Source organism: Macaca mulatta, chromosome 4 (genome assembly GCF_049350105.2).
Source record: "Macaca mulatta isolate MMU2019108-1 chromosome 4, T2T-MMU8v2.0, whole genome shotgun sequence".
NCBI classification, from domain to species: Eukaryota; Metazoa; Chordata; class Mammalia; order Primates; family Cercopithecidae; genus Macaca; species Macaca mulatta.
The window spans coordinates 25,529,015-25,541,668 of record NC_133409.1 but is presented as its reverse complement, the minus strand read 5'-3'; the positions used below and the strand labels follow the sequence as shown (position 1 = coordinate 25,541,668).

The 12,654-nt window shown below is 32.6% G+C and overlaps 1 non-coding gene across 1 annotated transcript; it reads left to right on the top strand.

Moving 5' to 3' along the window:
- Positions 1 to 11,371: 11,371 nt before the first annotated feature.
- On the top strand, positions 11,372 to 11,478 carry LOC114677777 (U6 spliceosomal RNA). The gene has a single exon (XR_003729223.1). It is a non-coding gene; the product is annotated as a U6 spliceosomal RNA (small nuclear RNA).
- The last annotated feature ends 1,176 nt before the right edge of the window (positions 11,479 to 12,654 follow it).

The following is a 12,654-nucleotide window of genomic DNA, read 5'->3' as shown; positions in this document are numbered from 1 at the left end:
GTGCTTAACCCTACCCTCATATAAATACCTACTTTCAGGGAAATGTGACCGAATATAAGTGCTGTTTTTAGACTTTGGAATTATGAAAATATTAACATAAAACAAATTATATGATTAAAGACAATTAAAATTAAAAATTATGCTATAATATTATGGAAAATATGAAAACAATCAGCAGTTTTCACCAAATTTTCATAAACTTCAAACAAGACACAAGTTTTTGTCCATCCATAACCTATACATGATTTGAGGATCTTAGAATTATTATTTAAAAAAATAAAATTGTAATTTAATAACCAGAAGAGACCTTTACAACAAGTTCTTCACGTGTAGATAAAGGTAGTCAGAGGACATCAGAGAACTGATAGATTGCCTAAAATCAATTTGTCCTATTACACTTCTTTTCCTAGAAAAAAATATGTACTTCTTGTTTCAAAATAAACAGACTCTAAAATGTATTCATATCTAATTCACTTAAAAATTTTAATTGTTTTACAAAGTTAATATTTCAGCAGTAAAATTCTCCTTGCCTTAGACTCTTTGTCAAATGGTTAATCATATACAAATGCCTTCACCACTACAAGTAAAAAAAAAAGAACTTGCTTTTCAAATCATCCTGAGAAATTTTTCATATTGAAAATAATAAAACCTTAGTATTTTATAAAGCTTATTTTATAAGTTTATATTTTATGAATTAGATTGAAGTAATCTATCTATATTTAACGTTAAGCAAATGCTAAACACTGGCTGAAACCTAAGTAAAATCTTTAATAAATGACATTAATCTAGAACTCATCAAATTACCTCCAATAATTTATAGCATTTTTCACCTTTAAGACCTTTTAAGAACATTAATTAAAACACAAGTTGCCCTTTTGAGCAAAACCTGCATGAACATTCATAACTTGAATTTCATGAGGCAAGATAATTTGGGGACGGTGTAAGAACAGTTTGTGTGAAGATATACTCCGGCTCAAACTCATAATGAAACACCATTCAGAATGTGACAATTTCTTCTATTACAAATCATGCAATTTCCAGTGTCATCCTTCAGGTAGATGACACTGCTCACTTGGGTTATCACTCACACAGCTTTCTGCCAAAAAAAATACTGCTTCTTGAGAGTTGTAAAGTACAAGAGGCTGAACAAAACGTAAAGGAGGAAAGGAGAACAGTTTTAGAGTGTTTGCGAAGAGTCTCTAGGCCCCGTAGATGCAGTAAGGGTGAGAACTATGCATTTCCATGTAACTCGAGATGAAAATGGGCTTTCTTGGTGATCATGAGAAAATATATCAGGGCTAGGGTGGCGTGCTTCTCAGCCATGCCATGCTTACTAAATCTTCAGTTTGCCTAGTCACAATTTTTAGGTTTCAACTTTAAAAAAAGAGATTGTGGAATTATATTTGCATCAAATAGAGTAACTAATATAATCCATATTTGAAATCCTTAGAAACATCTAAGATTTCAAAATACCACACAAACACATACTTGTTAGGATACTGTTATCATTATATTTATTACCAGACTGTCAATTAAATATTAAAACTTTAATACATTAGGAAACCTATGTTGATGGTTTTGTCTTTAAAACAGAGTGCAAATGTTGAGATGCAAATATTGACATTAAATGTCATCTAGTCTTAAATATTATTTTATATATGAGAGTGAGAGTCAGAGAAAGAGAGAGAATAAAATTTGGGAGGTTAATTGAATTTTTCAAGATGACACAACAAACTCTACAAAGCACGTTTCTCTTATACAGTGTCATGATCTCAGACCAGTCACTGGCATTCATATGCTTTTCTTTGGCAGTAGAAAAAAATAATGCTGGCACTTCTACCACACCAGGATTTTCTAAATTCAGTTTAGATAAGAATGGAAAAAAGAAGAAAAAAGTGAACAATTATGTTAAGTGTAAGCAAGTGGACACAATCAATACATTGCTGATATTAATGAAAAGCTAGCAATATTTGCTTAGTTCTTTTTTGATATAGATAATACAGATGAGGTTGATAGGATTTACAGGAATAAATGCTAAATTTATTACTATTACAACTACCACTAGTATGACTCAGTATGTACTGGTACTGCTATGGTATGACTAAGTGTAAACTTTGTTTATATCTATAACCCAAATATTAAAAATTTGTTTAATATCAAAAACTTCATATGTTTCTCATGTCTCTAAGGTACTCCATTCCTTCTTTCCTTTCTTCCTTCCTTTATTCTTTCTTTCCTTCTCCAGCTTTTTGAAGTATAATTGACCAAAACTATTGTGTATATTCAAGGTGTATAACTTGACGTTTTCATATATGTACACATGGTAAAATGTTTACCACAATCAAGCTAAGTAATATACCCATCATTTCAGATAGTTACCTATGTGAGTGTGTGTGGTGAGAATACTTAATATCTACTCTCTTAGCAAATTCCAACTGTGCATTATATGATGAGGCCTCAGGTGTCCATAACTTATTCATCTAATAACCACAAGCTTGTACCTTTTGAGCAACTTTTCCCCATTTCCTCTACACCTGATCCCTGGTAACCACCCTTTTACTCTCTGCTTCTATGAGTTTAACTTTTTTAGATCCCACATATATGTTAGATCACACAGTATTTGCTTTTCTGTGTCTAGCTTATTTCGCTTAGCAGGTTATCTTTCAGATTCATCCATGTTGTCACAAATAGCAGGATTTCCTTCTTTATTAAGGCTGAATATCCCATTGTATATGCATGCATACTATGTTTTCTGTATCCATTCACCCATTAACAAACACTTAGCTTAACAATTTTGTTATCTGCCATGACAGTGTGTTGAATTTTGTCAAATGACTTTTATGTAACTTTTAAGATGATCATATGATATTTTTCCCTTATTCTGTTAGTATAGTGTTTCTCAGTTATTGATCTGCATATGTTGAACTATCCTTACATTTAGGGATAAATCCCCCTTGATCATGACATATGATCATTTTAATGTACTGTACATTCAGTATGCTGATTTTTTGTTGAGAACTTTTGCATCTGTGCTCATCAGGGATATTGGCCTGTAATTTTCTTTTCTTGTGATCTTGTTTAGTTTTTGTATAAGGGAATTACTGGCATTGTAAAACATGTCTGGAATTGTTTTCTCCTCTTGACAATTTTGGCAGAGTTAGGGAGGCACAGACATTGTTTTTTCTTTCAATGTTAGGTAGAATTCTGCAGTGAAGTCATTAGGTCTTAGGTTTTTCTTTGATAGGAGACTTTTTATTCTGGATGCAATCTTCTTACTTGTTCTTGGTCTCTTAGTATTTTCTATTTCTTCATGATTCAATCTTGGAAGGTTCTATTTGCCTAGGAATTTATCCGTTTTTTCTAAGTTATTCAGTTTGTTGGTATATAATTGTTCATAGCAGTCTCATGATAGTTTGTATTACTCTGGCATCAGTTTTAATGTATCTTCTTTCAATTTTTCGTTTATTTACTTGAGATTTTTCTTTTTTATAGTTAGCCTAATTAGTAGTTTGTCAATTTTGTTCTTTTCCAAAAGCCAACTCTTAGTTTCATTGATCTTTTCTATTCTACTTTTTTTCTCAATTTCATTTATTTCTGCTCTAATATTATAATCTTTATTATCTCTTTCCTTCTCCTAACTTTGAGCTAAGTTTGTTCTTTTTTTCCCCTTGTTTTTTGAGCTATAATGTTGTGTTGTTCATTTGAGATCTTTCTTCCTTCTTAACATGTGTATTTATTGCCATAAATTTCCCTCTTAGAACTGCTTTCACTGTATCTCATAAGTTTTGGTATCTTGTGTGCATTTGTTTGAAAGTGTACTTCAAGTTCAATATTTCTTTACTGATTTTCTGTATGGATGATCTATCCACTGTTGAAAGTGGGGCATTGAAGATTTCTGCTATTATTGTATTATAATCTATCTTTCCTTTTACATCCATTAATATTTCTTCATACATTTAGGTCCTCCAATTTGAGATAATATATATTTATAATTGTTATATTCTCTTGTAAATTGACCCCTTTATCATTATATAATGACCTTTTTTTCTCCTTTTGAAGTTTTCAATTCAAAGTCTATTTTGTCTGTTACAAGTATAAATACACGTGCTTTCTTTTGGTTTTCACAACCTTTCTCTATCCTTTCATTTTCAGTCCTTAAAGATGAAGTAATTTTCTTGTATGCAGCATATTGTTAGGTTTTTAAAATTTATCCATCCACTCCATGTCTTTGGTTGAAAATTTTAATGCATTCACATTCATGGAAATACTTTCTAGGTAAGGACTTACTATTGTCACTTTAACAGTTTTTGTTTTAGCTGTTTTGTATAGTCTCTGGTTCTTTTTCTCTCGTTATCTTTTATTCATCTACTATAGATGTTTTCTTTCTGTTTACCATTAGGCTTACATAAAACTTCTTATAACAGTTTATTTTAATCTGCTAACAAATTTGATCATATACAAAATCTTCACTTTTACTTCCCCTTTCATTTTATGTTTTATGTCAAAATTTACATCTTTTAATATTGTGTATTTCTTAACAAATTGTTATAGCTATAGTCAGTTTTAATAGTTTCATCTTTTAACCATTATACTAGACAGATAAGAGATTTACACACCAGCATTACAGTATCAAGAGTATTCTAAGATTGATTATATATTAATTTTAACGGTGAGCTTTATACTAGAGAGACAAGGGATTTACACACCAGCATTACAGTTTTAGAGTATTCTAAGATTGACTATATAGTAATTTTAACAGTGAGTTTTATAATTGTATATACTTTCATGCTACTACTTTGCTCATCTTAGTTTCAGTTTGAACAACTTTCTATAGCATTTTTGTGAGGCAGATCTAGAAGTGATGAATTCCCTCAGCTTTTGTCTGGGGAAGTATTTAACTGCCCTTTTTATTTCTGAAGAGCAGATTTTCCACGTAAATACTTTTAGTGGGCAGATCCTTTCTTTCAACACTTTGACTATATCATTTCACTTTTTTTCTGGCATGTAAAGTTTCTGCCAAAAAAATCTCTAGATAAACTCACATAGATTTCTTTGTATGTGAGAAAACTTTTTCTCTTGTTTATTTCAAGATTCTCCCTTTGTCTTTGATTTTTACAGTTTAATTTAAATATGCCTTGGTAGAGTCTTCTTTGGGTTGAACCTGGGATGGGAGACTTGAGATGTGAAGTACTTGGATGTTCATGTCTTCCCCCAGATTTGGGAAGATTTCAACTTTTATTTCCTTAAATAAGCTTCCTGTCCCTTTCTCTCTCTTCTCCTTCTCTAACTTCTATGATGTAAGTGTTAGCTTTTAAAAATTTTTTTCATACATCCTGTAGGCTTTCCTCATTCCTTTGCATTCTTTATTTCCCTCCCCTGATTGGATATGTCTAAATGACCTGCCTTTGAGTTTAAAGATTCTTTCTTCTGTTTGATAAATTCTGGTATTGACATTCTTTCTTGTGTTTTTTAATTTCATGTATTGCATTCTTCCAGTAACAGAATTTCTCTTTGGTTCTTTTTGTGAATTATATCTCTTGGTTGAACCAATACTTGAAACACTGAATATGCAACACATTTACAAATTTTTATTTGTATTTTACAACAGGGAAGACACATGTTATGAAAATCATAAACAAAGGAGTCAAGTTCCTATAATTTTTAAGAGCTTCGTATTTCAAAACGCAAGCTCAATCATCTCTACAAGGTTGTGCCTCTGGGACAGAGATGGGGCCAAATAAAATTGAGGATGTGCAGGTCAATACCAGGTATTCACAGGTACTTTTGTTTCCTCACTGGAAAAGTCCCGTGGGGGTGGGGGATCAATGACAAGAACTGATAGCTACTCAGAGGAAGTGTCCTAGTATATTTAGTATATGCCATTAATTTAGACAGGATGACATTCTAATTACTTTAGCCATATCTTATATGCATATTTCTTGTTTCTCACAAATTATTATTTAAAATCACTTAAAAAATGGTTTTCTTAGCCAGTTTAATCAAAATAATGTTGATATTCCTATTGACATTGGCATTGTACTGTTGTGCTTCAATTATTTTACTTTCTGCAGAAAGAAAATCAACTCAAAGTTGATAAATTGTAAGAAATATGAAATTACAGTCTCTTCAAATTCTCCAGAAATGGCTTCCTGGAGAATAGAATGACAAATAAACTCTTAAGTAAGTGATTTAAAGCAACCTATACCATCAAAAAAAAGTTAATGTGTTAGCACAAAACATTAAGGAACTTCAACACTGAAGCCCTAGTTAACTTCAAAACCTCCTGTTTAACTTTTTCTGCCATTTCCACAGGAATTTAAAATAAATCTGTTAACTGGCAGAAGGTAATTAGCTCCTAAGCTTAAATGTCTTTGCCCATCAAAGGACAGATTCTTCCTTAGAATCTATGTGGTAGTCAAATGGTACAGAAGGAGATAAGAATAAAAGTAAAGACTTAATTAAGTTTCTCCAAGAGCTTCTTTAAACATACATATTTCTTTCACTACATGATGTGGTTCAGTCCCACCCAAATTTCGCCTTGAATTGTAATAATCACCACATGTCAAGGGAGGGACATGACGGGAGGTGATTGGAACATGGTGGCAGTTTTCCCCATGCTGTTCTCCTGATAGTGAGTGAGTTCTCATGGGATCTAATAGTTTAAAAGTGTGGCACTTCTCTTTGCTCTCATTCTCCTGCCACCATGTAAGATATGCCTTGTTTCTACTTCACCTTCTGCCATGATTGTAAGTTTCCTGAGGCCTCCCAGTCATGCTTCAGGTTAAGCCTGTGGATCTCTGAGTCAATTAAACCTCTTTTCTTCAAAAGTCACCCAGTATCAGGTAGTTCTCAGTAGCAGTGTGAAAACGGACTGATATGCCACATACTGTATTATTGTGTGAGTACAGTAATGACAAATTCCTATGTTATATGCAAGGTAAATGGAAGGAGACTGCTGAGAAAAGGGAAGTGAAGCCACAGATACACTACTTGAGTTTTACAACTAGGGTCAAAATCGAAAATATTTTTCCAGCCACAGAGAACCTACTCTCAAAATTTAAAGACATCCATGATTTCACTAATTGAAAGTACACTTTGCCAATAGAGAAGAGGCAAGGGTAGCTCAGGACTTGAAGATTGTGAGCAATTCAGATCCATCCAGTTTTTATATTATGTTAATTTTTATAACCCCAGCATTCATTAAATATTACTTGGCTAAATTAATATATGAATGAGTACATAAATAAATAAATAAATAAATAAATAAATAAAAGAGAAGGATCATGCTTTATGGAGTTAAATTTTATTTCCTCCTCATTTATGTTCAGATTTTAAACATGATCTTGAAATTAATCATTCTCTAATTTTATTTCATTAATTTCAAGTGATATTAATACCATTTTAAAATACATATATGCATGCATACATATATACATACATGTTTATAATAAGCATTCTTCACTTTTTTCTCTATGCATGTATTTACCCATTTTTTTTATCCTACTAGATAGTCAGATGAAAATGAAAAATTCATTCTGAATGTTTAAAAATAATCAAATGCAAACAACTGCTTGGATTGTTTAAGTATTAATATTTAGAACTAAACATTTGGTCCATATTTCTGTATTTAGTATCTTTGACTCAGTCCACTGAACAAGAAGTTCTTGCTGTACATTTTGTGACCAATTTATTTGACTGTTGTGAGCACATGTTTGCATTGACCTTGATCTTTTACTCTTGGCACCTTCTAAATGTCACCAAATTGGCCGGTATTGATATTAAAAAAAAAAAAAAAAAAAAAAAAAAAGAGCCCAATCATTTAAAATAGTCATTCATGTGATCCTTACGATATGAAATTGGGAATTGTGTGAGCACTTATAGTTAAGGTTAATGTATCTGAATGTTCCTTATTTTTGGCTTGTAGAATAAAACTGCAATTTGAATCCATAATTCATTAAATTTAATTAAAAATTAAAAAAACTTTAAAACAAAATTTTTTTGACATTCATGGCAAACCTGATCTCAACTGATACGTCCTTAGTAGTTGAAGTAGTTAAATATTCATATATTTTGCTACACAAATATCATTGTATTTGATTATGGGGCATTGCCCCAGATCCCACTGTGATGTTACATAGTACATGCATATGCAGTGTATTGTTTCTAAAACATTTTTAAAAAGTTCTCTAAATTCCATAATACATGTAGTATAAAGAGTTTTATATAAGTCATAAGAAAACTGTGGTCCACACAACAGTTATTTTTCCTATTGATTTTTTTTTAAAGACCCATTTTGATGAACCTGGAAGCCTAACCATAGCTTGGGGTTTCCAGGATCATGCTGATTGACTATTCTTTCAGCTATATCTGATGTTTTGGGATTATATAGACAGGGTTTTGAAATGTATGAATAGAGACAAGCCTGATGGTTCTAAAGAAACCCTGGAAGTTAGGTTACATAGCAATCAGTTGGCTGGAGATTGGTAATTTTTCTTTCTCTAAAAATCCAAGGGGAGAGTTTACACCTGACATCACCTTTTTAGAAGACTGGGTTGTATGTGGGCAGTGGAAGACTCTTTGCTTACACACCTGATCTTAATTTCATGTAAGATTATTATATTGAACCTCGACTTTATCCAAGCCCCTCAAATTTTCATGCATAGCTGACATTTTACCCCAATGTCCTGGTGTCTAAACCTTGTTCTGTTTGATACATATGCATAAGTCATTTCCAATACCTGCATTATAAGGAAGCTGAATGAGAAAAATCAATAGTAAGAAATAGTTCCCCTTACTGGGACTCTAAACTCTAAACATCTACATGTCCAGCAACATAGAACAGACACGGGTTTATTCCAGGAACTAGAAGAAGGAGCAGGGGATCCATTCACCTGAAATAGAGTGCTCATAGGAGCCCTTATTAAGCACCACAATGAATCATTTGATTTGATTTTTTTAATCTTCCTTGGGCTGTTTTTATTGTTGTTGTTATCAATACTATCCTATTTAAATGTTTGGAGGCAGTGAAGAATAAAAGATCAGTGTCAGTGCTAAGAAGGCTTGTAGCTTGCCAAAGAAGCTAGTTACAAATAAACAGTAAGAACTTCTTCAGATGACCTGGTCATAGACATAAAATAACAAGTAATCATGTGCCTTCTCTTTACACTATGTGATTTTTCCCCAGTAAAACCTGTTTACACAATACATATCGTGAATTTAAAAAACCGTGTGGGTTTATTATGCCAAATCAAGATATTCAGTCCCTTTAGTATTCTTCTGTAAATCATAATTTAGTTAATAAATATACAATTGATATATGAACCTATAGAATTACATAGGCATGTTATATTTTAAGAAAAATGCTGTCATTTTATTGTATCTGTATCTTCAAAAATTGCTCCCTTTTAGAGATAAGGTTAGGGATTTATTCTGCTTATCTATAAAACTTTTAGAAACTTGTTTAAAGAAATGCCTACTGTATTGTTCTATGAACCATAGAACTTTAGTACCATTATTTCATAGTTGCGCTTACTTTTGTAATGGTACTACCATATTTAATCATACAGATTATGATTCAGCCATTAATTTTTATAAGAAATCAAATTTCCTACAAGATGACGAATATGTCCTCACCAAGAGCATACTTAAGAAAATGTTATAGGCTTACAGCATTTCCCAAAGTAGACCAATACCAACACCCTGTGATAATTTTATGAATATTCTCTTTATCAACCATGTAAATGCAATAACAGACTCTTCCTCGTTATTGCTAAGCAGAATTTATCCTGTTACTGCTTTAAGTATTTCTTTCATGACAGAACCAGAAAACTACCTACAACCTTTGCAATAAAAAATGAAGTCCTCACCTCTCATTCATTTCAGTCCCCTGCCAAAAGCTGTGGAAGCAGCCTTGCTACTGAGCCAGAGTCTGAACTTTTCTTTCCTACTTTCCCTTATCCCTGTCAGCAGTAGAAGGTTAGTCAGGCTACATTTGCCTATGTAAGACTGATCCCCTACAAGATCACAATTGAACATTTTCCCCTCAGATCTTTATTTGAATCTCTAGATGCGCAAACATTCAAGGGAAAGACCATTTACTTAACTCTGCACACTAAGTATATTTAAATATTAGATCTAATCCAACTGTGAATCTTAAATTTGTAGGATTTATGATAAATTTCCTAAAATTATAGGAGTCTCCTTGCAAGGCAACGTTCTAAGTGTTTTAATCCTATTACCATATTTAATAGTCAAAATAATGCTTTATAGAAATATCAAAATACCCAGATGAGAAAACTAAAAAACAGTTAGTTGAACTTACAGCTAGTTAAATGGCAGAGCCACAATTTAAAATCCAGTATTCAAGCTCTAGAATATATACTTGTAATCACTACACTATGCTAACTTACAATACATATAAATTGCTATCACAACAAAAATATAATGAACAATGTAGTAGCCATTTTGATGCCCCCAAAATAATTTCACCTGTATATCTTCCAGGAATAAGGGTAGAATTGCATTTTCTGGCTCCTTTGTAAGTATGTGCTGGTTCCATGTAATTCTGGTAAATAAATTCTGTATATTGTTTCCAATAATATGTAATTGCCTCTGTGAGACTGACATAGAGAGGGATATAGTTTACATGGCGGATTCTCCATCTGCTTGGGTTTGTTACCAACTACAATGAGTAGAGGTATCTGTCAGTCTGTGAAGGAAATATACTTGAACAAAAATCAAAATTATATTGCTTTGAGGCATATACATTTGAGAACCTCTTACTAACAACAAACAGTAAAATTAAAAGACATTGTATGTTTCTAATACAATGCAGCAAAAAGTTGTAAACAAAACATGCTAAGAAATAAATGTTAATCATTCTACAAACTTTCACCAGCGTAGAAATAAAACATAAATATTTTTATAATACATCATTTTATATTTATTTCATAATTTCATGTGTCTCAGTACCACTTGTTAACATCATTTGCTGACAAGTAATTTATTGCTTTCTTCACCATTGTTAAGCAAAAATTAAAGTGCATAATGAAAAAAGACTAGCAAAACAAAATAGGTATGCAGTTTACTACCAGCGGCCTAGCTCATTTAAAACAACACAATTTTTATCCCAAAATAACATAATCCATCAAGTAGATATTAACCACTTAATATATGCCTATTTCTACTGCTCTGGTAATTAGGACAGATATTTTAAATTAATTTTTAAAGTAGCCAGATGATTTTAAGATGCTTCAGATTATATTTTATATATGAACTTTAAATAGGACACCTCTAAGATTGGAATAACAGTTTCTTGAGCCAACAAATGTACACTAATAATTAATATGTCGTTATCTTTTGAAATCTGCTCGTGCTCACTTTGGCAGCACATATAATAAAATCAGAAAGACGCAGAGAAGATTAGCATGCCCCCTGCACAAGGATGACATGCAAATTCATGAAGTGTTCCATATTTTTATAAACTTCTGGAGACATACACCCTCCCAAGACTGAATTAAGAAGAAATTTAATCTCTAAACAGACCAATAATAGCTCTGAAATTGAACCAGTAATAAATACCCTACCAACCAAAAAAAAAAAAAAAAAAGCCTAGGACCAGATGGATTCACAGCCAAATTCTACCAGATGTACACAAAAGAGCTTGTACCATTGCTACTAATATTATTCCAAAAAACTGAGGAGGAGGGCCTTCTCCCCAACTCATTCTATGAGGCCAGTATCATCATGATATGAAAACCTGGCAGAGACACACACATACAAAGAAACCTTTAGGCCAATATCCTTGATGAACATTGATGCAAAAATCCTCAACAAAATGCTGGCAAACTGAATCCAGCAGCACATCAAAAAACTTATTCACTATAATCAAGTAGGCTTTATCCCTGGGATGCAAGATTAATTGAACATACTCAAATCAATGAATGCAATTTATCACATAAATAAATAGAACTAAAGACAAAAGCCACATGATTATCTCAATAGATGTAGAAAAGGCTTTCGGTAAAATTCAACATGCCTTCAAGTTAAGAACTCCCAACAAACTGGCCGGGTGCAGGGGCTAACACCTGTGATCCCAGCACTTTGGAAGGCTGAAGTGGATGGGCCACTTAAGTCCGGGAGTTAGAGACCACCCTGAGCAACATGGTGAAACCCCATCTCTACTGAAAATACAGTGATAATAATAATAATAATAAAAATAACAACAACAACTGTCCATGGTGGCGTGCACCAGTAGTCTCGGCTACTCAGGAGACTAAGGCATAAGAATCACTTGAACCCAGGAAGCGGAGGTTGCAATTAGCCAAGATCTCACCACTGTACTCTAGGCTGGGCAACAGAGTGAGACTCTATGTCCAAAAACCAAAAACAACACAAAATAAAAGCAAAACTGTCAACAAACTAGGTATTGAAGGAACATACCTCAAAATAATAAGAGCCGTCTTTGACAAACCCACAGCCAACATCATATTGAATGGGCAAAAGTTGGAGGCATTCCCCTTTGAAAACCAGCACAATATAAGGATGTCATCTCTCTCCACTGCTATTCAACATAATATTGGAAGTCCTGACCAGAGTAATCAGGCAAATGAAAGAAATAAAGGACATTCAAATAGGAAGAGTGGAAGACAAACT